The sequence below is a fragment of the Lolium rigidum genome, chromosome 6 (assembly GCF_022539505.1).
Source record: "Lolium rigidum isolate FL_2022 chromosome 6, APGP_CSIRO_Lrig_0.1, whole genome shotgun sequence".
Classification (NCBI taxonomy): Eukaryota; Viridiplantae; Streptophyta; class Magnoliopsida; order Poales; family Poaceae; genus Lolium; species Lolium rigidum.
Window position 1 is genome coordinate 165,650,792 of NC_061513.1, and position 11,062 is coordinate 165,661,853.

The following is an 11,062-nucleotide window of genomic DNA, read 5'->3' on the forward strand; positions in this document are numbered from 1 at the left end:
ATAAAAAACATACTTTTCGATATGTAAGTTGAAGAAAGAAAACTAACAAAATGAGGATAGCAAATTCAACATTTCTCTAGAGCTCTATATAAATCCATATATTTATACATGTCACAATAAAGTATGTATATAATTAGTAGATGGATTCGCTTATCGAAATTTCTATCAAATATACAAGTTGATGAAAAAAATAAGCACAACTTGAGCAGGAAATAGCCGGTCAAGTTAATTTAGATGATCAAGCATCGATAAATAAAAATGGTTTGAATACAAGCCATTTACTATTCAAGATCTATTTGTTAATGGTCAAAATAAGTCCTTCACCGGTACACAATAAGATACAGAAAGTAGTAGGATCAAAGAGGAAAATTAAGAAAATTTCCATTAAACTCCATGATTTTGCATCCATGGTCCACTCTCACTCAATTATCTAATGCATTTGTTAATAAATCATGGTTAGTCGTGACACCGAACTACAATCTATTTTTTGACGTAAAATTTGTGATGGATTTAAACATAGTAATAGCTGAGTGTGAGGTCATATCGGTTGGCAACAGAAAAAATCTGAAGATAAAGTTCATATAAAATCTAGCCGCACAAATGTGCGGGTAACCCAGCTAGTTTTAATGAAACCATGTGGCAGTGTGAACATTTATCAAAAAAAGAAAAGAAATGAAAAACAAATGTTAGATTTTAGAGAAGTACTTTCTCAATGTGATCTCCATGACCTTGGCTTCAGTGGAATGCCTTGGACTTTTGATAATAAATAAAAAGGAAAAGATAATGTCAAAGTTAGGCTAGATAGGGCAGTAGCCACTCCTTGCTGGACAAACATTTACCCTCAAAGCCATGTGACTCACCTTACTTCTTCTCGTTCAGATCACTGTCCTATTTTACTTGATCTGTACCAGGAAGGAGGAGGAAATACTTCAGCTCACCCGAGAAGGTATGAAGCGGTTTGGGAGGCAGAGGCATCACTCATGGAGGAAATACAAATTTCTTGGGAGAAGCATGCAAAACCACATGATCTGGGGGCAGTGGCCTCTAATCTATCGAGCGTGATGGACTATCTTCAGACCTGGAGTAAACGAACAGTTGGATCAGTGAACAATAGAATAGAGAAGCTAAGGAAGAAGCTGAAGAAATTAAATCTAAGGAACATTGATAATGAACAAGAGACAAGAAGAAATATTGAGAAGGAGCTTGACAAGTTACTGGAACAAGAAGAAGTGTACTGGAAGCAAAGATCAAGAATAAACTGGCTAAAAGAAGGTGATCGAAATACAAAAAACATTCACAGAAAAGCAACCTGGAGATCAAAGAAGAATAAAATAGAAAAGTTACAACAAGGTAATGGCTCAGTTACTGTTGATAAGGAACAGATGAAAGAGATGACAAATCAGTTTTTCAAAGAGCTATATACAGCGGACCCTGGTGTGCAACCTGAAGCCATTTTAGAGGATATTGTTCCTCAGATTTCACAGGAAATTAATGAGAAATTATGTGCATACTTCTCTGATGAAGAAATAGGTAATGCCTTATTCCAAATAGGCCCACTTAAGGCGTCTAGCAGGGATGGTTTTCCGGCAAGATTTTTCAAGAGACATTGGGGAGTGTTCAAAGAGGATATCACTGAGGCAGTAAAAGAATTCTTCAGTACAAAGAGAATGCCGGAGGGTATTAATGATACTATAACCGTGATGATCCCAAAAAATAAAAACCCGGTTTGTCTAAGAGACTTTAGACCAATAAGCCTATGCAATGATATTTATAAAGTGGTTTCCAAATGTTTGGTTAACAGGCTGAGACCGATTCTCCAGGATATATTTGCGCCAAATCAGAGCGCTTCCATTCCTGGGAGGATGATCACTGACAATGCACTGATTGCTTTTGAATGCATCCACTCTCTTCAAAAAAGCAATGATAGAAAAGGTAACTTCTGTGCTTATAAGCTAGACTTAGCTAAAGCCTATGATAGAGTTGATTGATCTTATTTAGAAGGTGTCCTTGTAAAGCTTGGTTTTGCTGAACAATGGATTGGATGGATTATGTCTTGCATCAAATCAGTTTCTTACTCAGTCAGATTCAATGGGGCGCTGTTAAATAAATTCACCCCTCTAGACGATTAAGACAGGGAGACCCATTATCACCCTATCTGTTCCTTTTTGTTGCGGGTGGCTTATCAAGACTTCTCCAGAAAGAAATTGATGAAGGAAGAATTACAGAGCTGAAAGTGTGCAGACGAAGCCCCGGTATTTCTCATTTACTGTTCGCAGATGATAGTCTGTTGTTTTTTTAAGCCAACTCAGATCAAGCAAGCAAGGTCAAAGTAGTCTTAAACAAATATGAGAAGGCAACAGGACAACTCATAAGCCCTGGTAAATGTTCCTTGCTTGTTGGAAATAAGTGTTTAGAGTATCAGAGCCAAGTAGTAGCTTCCATTCTGAACATTCAAACTATTGGTTTTGAGGAAAAGTACCTAGGTTTTCCAGTGCCAGAAGGGCGCATGAAAGATGGTAAGTTTCAGCCGGTTAAAGAGAAATTAAAAAAGAAGTTCTCTGACTATGCTAAAAAAATATGCGTCTAGTGGAGCGAAGGATGTCCTGATAAAATCTGTTATCCATGCCATTCCCATTTAACCAATGAGTGTATTTAAGTTCTCTGAAGGGCTTTGTGAAGATTGTGGGGCCCCGGACTAGCTGTTCGAACCACCCGTTATGCATACATATTCACGATCCCATGATCAGTGTATCGTGAAAGCATAACCGAACGGGTATCAAATACATCATCCATTACATTACCGAATAAATAGATTACAACAGGTCACATGACCAATACTTACATAAGGGTCGCAATGGTGGGAGATCAACAATTACATAGCGGAAATACTTCAGACGAAAGCGTTCGCATGGGAAGACGTTCCTAGCTCGCATAGACGTCGTCGACTCCTTCTTCATCTGTTGGACTCCACCAAGTCTGGCCAAGTAAATAGCCAAAGACAAAGCCATGAGTACATTATGAATTGTACTCGCAAACCACCTTAGAGAGAAGTAAAGGATATGCAATTTGGCAGTAGCAAGGAACATACACTATTCTAGGGTTACAAGGAGTGAGAGATAGTTTCTCTCGAGAGTATGACATCTCTATATCTTTGTTGAAAAAGCTTTTTGAAAAAAAGTTTATTTGAAGACTAATAGGTAAGGGCGACCCATTTTCCTTTCCGGCCATCTTAGTATGACCAAAATAACTTTTCCAACTTTCCACCGTACCTCCCAGGTACATTCCCACTAGTCCCACTGGTACCATTTTCCCAAAACATTTTTGAGAAACACTTTTATAAAACAAAACTCTTCAGGCTAAGCAACAGCCTTCCCGATCGTCCATAACCGCGGCCACGGCTATTCGAATAGTTTTCACTCTACAGAGGTTGTACACTTTCCCCACAAGATCCGGATACGCATCGTGTGGGCATCATCCCTGCATAACAACATATGCCACAACAAGTACCCGATCGTAGTTTTTCGCCTGCCCGCCTTAGCCTAAGACATGCCGTCTAGAGTTGTACCTCCCAACACCAGAGTCCGAGGGGTCGTTTACCTAGGAGTAGCAAATTTTCCAGCCAGCTCGATCCTCCGGAATGTCGCGACCAACTGCGGGGCATTATTCAATGGGAGCTCATAGGTTGTACCCCTGCCATCGATACACAATGGAAAGGCGTTCCCAGTTCGTCGGGAAGGCCACAGTCGATAGGTGTCCATGTTCGGACTACCCCTTACATTTTCAGGACCCAAACAAAGGCGAGACAAACTACTACGCTACGCCCCGTGCCCACTATGGGGTAATGTGGTTGTACTGTCTTTCAGTCCAGGTGAGTACTTAGGCGCTAAAGTTTTCGAAAACACTTTCTTTTCTCCACATTCCTCCAGCAAATCTTCTTTCCATAAACATCTTTCCTTTCATAAACCCACAATTGGGCAAGCCTACCCCATTCCAAGATTTTCAAAAACTTCTTTTCAGGAAATCATTTTCATAATCATTTTTCCAGGGCTCCCAACCTATAGTCCAATTCTTCTTCGAAAAATGGCGACAAGAATGACAAGGTGATAAGCACCATATCACTAATAGAGATATGGTCAGTAGGTACCAACGAGGGCTGCACCCTAAGGGTGGATTAATAAAACTCTGGGTGGCACTAACCACCGACATGAAAATTAAAAGACATGCACTTTATAAAACTTGTAATAATGCAAGAGCAAGATATATAGGATCAGAGATGCATCAAGAGGTGGCTTGCCTTGATCAGCAAAGTGTCCCTGGCCTTCTTCCTCAAATCCTCCAAATTCACCTCCTCCTCTGTTTCCGGCGCCGTTTGAATCTAGCGTCGCAAAATAAAAAGAAATAAGCAACACACCATATCAACAAAACACTCCAGAAATATTCCACACATTTTTTTATAAAATCACATTGTGTAAAGGTTCACAATAACAAGCTACTAGAAGTGGATTCACTAATTTAGGGTTTTTAAAATAAAAGTTGTGATTTTTATAAAACCAGAAATAGATTAGAAACCATTTAAATGGCCTAAAACTCTTTGTGAGTCACAAAAATGCATGCGGCATATCTACTGAAAGTTAACAACATGTAGAGCACACTTGCACAAGAATCACATGCAAATAAAGTTTTAGAATTTATAAAATTTAAACAAGACAGTAACAAGAGGAAATCAAAAACTAAGCCTACCAGTATCAGTGAACAAACAACCAGATCCAAGCATACCCATGGATAGCTAATACCAAATGTGATCTAACCCCACTGTTCTGGCATTTTTCTGGTTTGTAACTTATTTTACAAAAATCAGGTACTGAAAAGGTATCAGGTTTGATTAATAAAATCCCCAGACTTAAAATACCTCTCTGAAAATTATTTCCTTTGGCACAAAAGTGCCCTACCATGATATCTACTAGTAGAACTTGGGTTTGCTCCAAAATCGTTTGTAGATTTAAAACTAAAATTCACAGAAAAGCTCTCTGGTTCATATTTGATTTGTGAACCAAAAAATAACCAGCAAGCTTCTTCAAGTGGGACCAGTGCCAAAAGAAGGGTACTCACATCTAGAAGACAAACAAATTTATCTCATGCAAAAAGGGTGTATACAAAACTCATACTATTTAAAATGGCTAAGCTGCAACATTCTAATCCTAGATTTATCTACACATATCTACAGCCAAACATAACATGCATGCAATTTTTCGTGATTAAGATTTTGTTCACGAGCACAAAAAAATTTGAATCACAAAATTTGGGTACTTGAGGAATAAATGACATTTCAAAACCTACAGCACTACATACATGAATATTTAACAGGAATAAAGCAGAAGAGAGGGAGGGGGCCGAGTTGCTGGGCTGGCCAGATTCGGCCCAGATCGGCTGCAGCCGTGCGGGAGAAGGGCGGAGTTCAAGTGGATCGAGGTGGGGCCCGGAGCCATGCAACCAAACGGGGCCAGCCTCCATGCGGCCGCCGGATGGGAATCGGACGGCCCAGCGAGCGTCTTCCCGCGACACGGCAGCGCAGCTGCGTCGTCCTCGTCGGTGAGAAGCAGGGAGAGATACAGGGGCTCACCGGAGGGGTCGGGGTCGACGGGAACAAGGAGGAGGACGGCGCAAGGTGGAGCGGTGATGGCGACGTCCGTTTTCCGTGTCGTGGGCGTGCCGGCGAGGATCTCGACAATGCACGAACGACGAAGACGCCGGACTTCGATGGCGTCGCGACTCGGGCAAACAGCGGCTCACCGTGGGGTTCGGTTGATGCGGGGTGGTGTCAGGGGTCGCGGGCGACGCGGCAGCCCGAGGCGATGCAAGGCCGGGTGCATGCGGTGGCGTGATGGCGTGTAACTCACACGTTCGTTGGGAACCCCAAGAGGAAGGTACGATGCGCACAGCAGCAAGTTTTCCCTCAGAAAGAAACCAAGGTTTATCGAACCAGGAGGAGCCAAGAAGCACGTTGAAGGTGGATGGCGGCGGGATGTAGTGCGGCGCAACACCAGGGATTCCGGCGCCAACGTGGAACCTGCACAACACAACCAAAGTACTTTGCCCCAACGAAACAGTGAGGTTGTCAATCTCACCGGCTTGCTGTAACAAAGGATTGGATGTATAGTGTGGATGATAATTGTTTGCACAGAACAGTAAAGAACAATAGCAGCAGATTTGTATTTCAGATGTAAAGAATGGACCGGGGTCCACAGCTCACTAGAGGTGTCTCTCCCATAAGATAAATAGCATGTTGGGTGAACAAATTACAGTCGGGCAATTGACAAATAGAGAGGGCATAACAATGCACATACATGACATGATGAATATTGTGAGATTTAATTGGGCATTACGACAAAGTGCATAGACCGCTATCCAAGCATGCATCTATGCCTAAAAAGTCCACCTTCAGGTTATCATCCGAACCCCTTCCAAGTATTAAGTTGCAAAACAACAGACAATTGCATTAAGTATGGTGCGTAATGTAATCAATAACTACATCCTCGGACATAGCATCAATGTTGTATCCCTAGTGGCAACAAAGACATCCACAACCTTAGAACTTTCTCGTCACTCGTCCCGCATTTAATGGAGGCATGAACCCACTATCGAGCATAAATACTCCCTCTTGGAGTTAAGAGCAAAAACTTGGCCGCAGCCTCTACTAATAACGGAGAGCATGCAAGATCATAAACAACACATAGGTAATAGATTGATAATCAACATAACATAGTATTCTCTATCCATCGGATCCCGACAAACACAACATATAGAATTACGGATAGATGATCTTGATCATGTTAGGCAGCTCACAAGATCCGACAATGAAGCACATGAGGAGAAGACAACCATCTAGCTACTGCTATGGACCCATAGTCCAGGGGTGAACTACTCACTCATCACTCCGGAGGCGACCATGGCGGTGAAGAGTCCTCCGGGAGATGATTCCCCTCTCCGGCAGGGTGCCGGAGGTGATCTCCAGAATCCCCCGAGATGGGATTGGCGGCGGCGGCATCTCAGTAAGGTTTTCCGTATCATGGCTCTCGGTACTGGGGGTTTCGCGACGAAGGCTATTTGTAGGCGGAAGGGCAGGTAAAGAGGCGTCACGAGGGGCCCACACCACAGGCCGGCGTGGCCAGGGCCTGGGCCGCGCCGCCCTGGTGTGTAGCCACCTTGTGGTCCCACTTCGACTCTCCCTCGGACTTCTGGAAGCTTCGTGCAAAAATAGGACCCTGTGCATTGATTTCGTCCAATTCCGAGAATATTTCCTTTGTAGGATTTCTGAAACCAAAAACAGCAGAAAACAGCAACTGGCTCTTCGGCATCTCGTTAATAGGTTAGTGCCGTAAAATGCATAAATACGACATATAATGTGTATAAAACATGTAGATATCATCAATAATGTGGCATGGAACATAAGAAATTATCGATACGTCGGAGACGTATCAGCATCCCCAAGCTTAGTTCCTGCTCGTCCCGAGCAGGTAAACGATAACAAAGATAATTTCTGGAGTGAAATGCCATCATAACCTTGATCATACTATTGTAAGCATATGTAATGAATGCAGTGATCAAAACAATGGTAATGACATGAGTAAACAACTGAATCATAAAGCAAAGACTTTTCATGAATAGTACTTCAAGACAAGCATCAATAAGACTTGCATAAGAGTTAACTCATAAAGCAATAAATCAAAGTAAAGGTATTGAAGCAACACAAAGGAAGATTAAGTTTCAGCGGTTGCTTTCAACTTGTAACATGTATATCTCATGGATAATTGTCAACATAGAGTATTATAACAAGTGCAATATGCAAGTATGTAGGAATCAATGCACAGTTCACACAAGTGTTTGCTTCTTGAGGTGGAGAGAAATAGGTGAACTGACTCAACATAAAAGTAAAAGAAAGGTCCTTCAAAGAGGAAAGCATCGATTGCTATATTTGTGCTAGAGCTTTTATTTTGAAAACAAGAAACAATTTTGTCAACGGTAGTAATAAAGCATATGTATTATGTAAATTATATCTTACAAGTTGCAAGCCTCATGCATAGTATACTAATAGTGCCCGCACCTTGTCCTAATTAGCTTGGACTACCGGATCATCGCAATACACATGTTTTAACCAAGTGTCACAAAGGGGTACCTCCATGCCGCCCGTACAAAGGTCTAAGGAGAAAGCTCGCATTTTGGATTTCTCGCTTTTGATTATTCTCAACTTAGACATCCATACCGGGACAACATGGACAACAGATAATGGACTCCTCTTTAATGCATAAGCATGTAGCAACAATTAGTATTCTCATATGAGATTGAGGATATATGTCCAAAACTGAAACTTCCACCATGATTCATGGCTTTAGTTAGCGGCCCAATGTTCTTCTCTAACAATATGCATGCTCTAACCATTAAAGTGGTAGATCTCTCTTACTTCAGACAAGACGGACATGCATAGCAACTCACATGATATTCAACAAAGAGTAGTTGATGGCGTCCCCAGAAAACATGGTTATCGACAACAAGCAACTTAATAAGAGATAAAGTGCATAAGTACATATTCAATACCACAATAGTTTTTAAGCTATTTGTCCCATGAGCTATATATTGTAAAGGTAGAGAATAGAAATTTTAAAGGTAGCACTCAAGCAATTTACTTTTGAATGGCGGAAAAATACCATGTAGTAGGTAGGTATGGTGGACACAAATGGCATAGTGGTTGGCTCAAGGATTTTGGATGCATGAGAAGTATTCCCTCTCGATACAAGGTTTAGGTAAGCAAGGTTATTTGAAAACAAACACAAGGATGAACCGGTGCAGCAAAACTCACATAAAAGACATATTGTAAACATTATAAGATTCTACACCGTCTTCCTTGTTGTTCAAAACTCAATACTAGAAATTATCTAGACTTTAGAGAGACCAAATATGCAAACCAAATTTAGCAAGCTCTAGGTGTTTCTTCATTAATGGGTGCAAAGTATATGATGCAAGAGCTTAAACATGAGCACAACAATTGCCAAGTATCAAATTATTCAAGACATTTTAGAATTACTACATGTAGCATTTCCCGATTCCAACCATATAACAATTTAACGAAGAAGATTCAACCTTCGCCATGAATACTATGAGTAAAGCCTAAGGAAATACTTGTCCATATGCAACAGCGGAGCGTGTCTCTCTCCCACACAATGAATGCTAGGATCCATTTTATTCAAACAAAACAAAAACAAAAACAAACCGACGCTCCAAGAAAAGTACATAAGATGTGATGGAATAAAAATATAGTTTCAGGGAGGAACCTGATAATGTTGTCGATGAAGAAGGGGATGCCTTGGGCATCCCCAAGCTTAGACGCTTGAGTCTTCTTAAAATATGCAGGGGTGAACCACCGGGGCATCCCCAAGCTTAGAGCTTTCACTCTCCTTGATCATATTGCATCATTTCCCTCTCTTGATCCTTGAAAACTTCCTCCACACCAAACTCGAAACAACTCATTAGAGGGTTAGTGTACAATAAAAATTAACATGTTCAGAGGTGACACAATCATTCTTAACACTTCTGGACATTGCATAAAGCTACTGGACATTAATGGATCAAAGAAATTCATCCAACATAGCAAAAGAGGCAATGCGAAATAAAAGGCAGAATCTGTCAAAACAGAACAGATCCGTAAAGATGGATTTTATTGAGGCACCAGACTTGCTCAAATGAAAATGCCCAAATTGAATGAAAGTTGCGTACATATCTGAGGATCACGCACGTAAATTGGCATATTTTTCTGAGCTACCTACAGAGAGGCAGGTCGAAATTCGTGACAGCAAAGAAATCTGTTTCTGCGCAGTAATCCAAATCTAGTATGAACCTTACTATCAACGACTTTACTTGGCACAACAAAGCACAAAACTAAGATAAGGAGAGGTTGCTACAGTAGTAAACAACTTCCAAGACTCAAATATAAAACAAAAATACTGTAGTAAAAACATGGGTTGTCTCCCATAAGCGCTTTTCTTAACGCCTTTCAGCTAGGCGCGAAAGTGTGTATCAAGTATTATCAAGAGACGAAGCATCAACATCATAATTTGTTCTAATGATAGAATCAAAAAGTAACTTCATTCTCTTTCTAGGGAAGTGTTCCATACCTTTCTTGAGAGGAAATTGATATTTAATATTACCTTCCTTCATATCAATGGTAGCTCCAACAGTTCGAAGAAAAGGTCTTCCCAATATAATGGGACAAGATGCATTGCATTCAATATCCAAGATAACAAAATCAACGGGGACAAGGTTATTGTTAACGGTAATGCGAACATTATCAACTCTCCCCAAAGGTTTCTTTATAGCATTATCAACAAGATTAACATCCAAATAACAATTTTTCAATGGTGGCAAGTCAAGCATATTATAGATTTTCTTAGGCATAAAGGAAATACTTGCACCAAGATCACATAAAGCATTACAATCAAAGTTATTGACCTTCATCTTAATGATGGGCTCCCAACCATCCTCTAGCTTTCTAGGAATAGAAGTTTCAAGTTTTAGTTTCTCTTCTCTAGCTTTTATGAGAGCATTTGTAATATGTTTTGTGAAAGCCAAGTTTACAGCACTAGCATTGGGACTCTTAGCAAGTTTTTGTAAGAACTTTATAACTTCAGAGATGTGGGAATCATAAAAATCCAAACCATTATAATCTAAAGCAATGGGATCATCATCCCCAATGTTGGAAAAAATTTCAGCAGTTTTATCACAGGCAGTTTCAGCAGTTTTAGCAGTTTCAGGTAATTTTGCGCGCTTTGCACTAGGAGTAGTAACATTGCCAACACCAATTATTTTATCATTATTAGTAGGAGGTGCAGCAACATGTGAATCATTAACATTACTAGTAGTGGTAATAGTCCAAACTTTAGCTACATTATTCTCTTTAGCTAGTTTTTCATTTTCTTCTCTTTCCCACCTAGCATGCAATTCAGCCATCAATCTTATATTCTCATTAATTCTAACTTGGATGGCATTTGCTGTAGTAAATTTTTTATTTTCA

General features: G+C 40.5%; 1 pseudogene; it reads left to right on the forward strand.

The window, feature by feature from the left end:
* Positions 1-1,061: 1,061 nt before the first annotated feature.
* The window catches only part of LOC124663515, a 58,916-nt pseudogene continuing 48,915 nt past the window's right edge, over positions 1,062-11,062 (forward strand).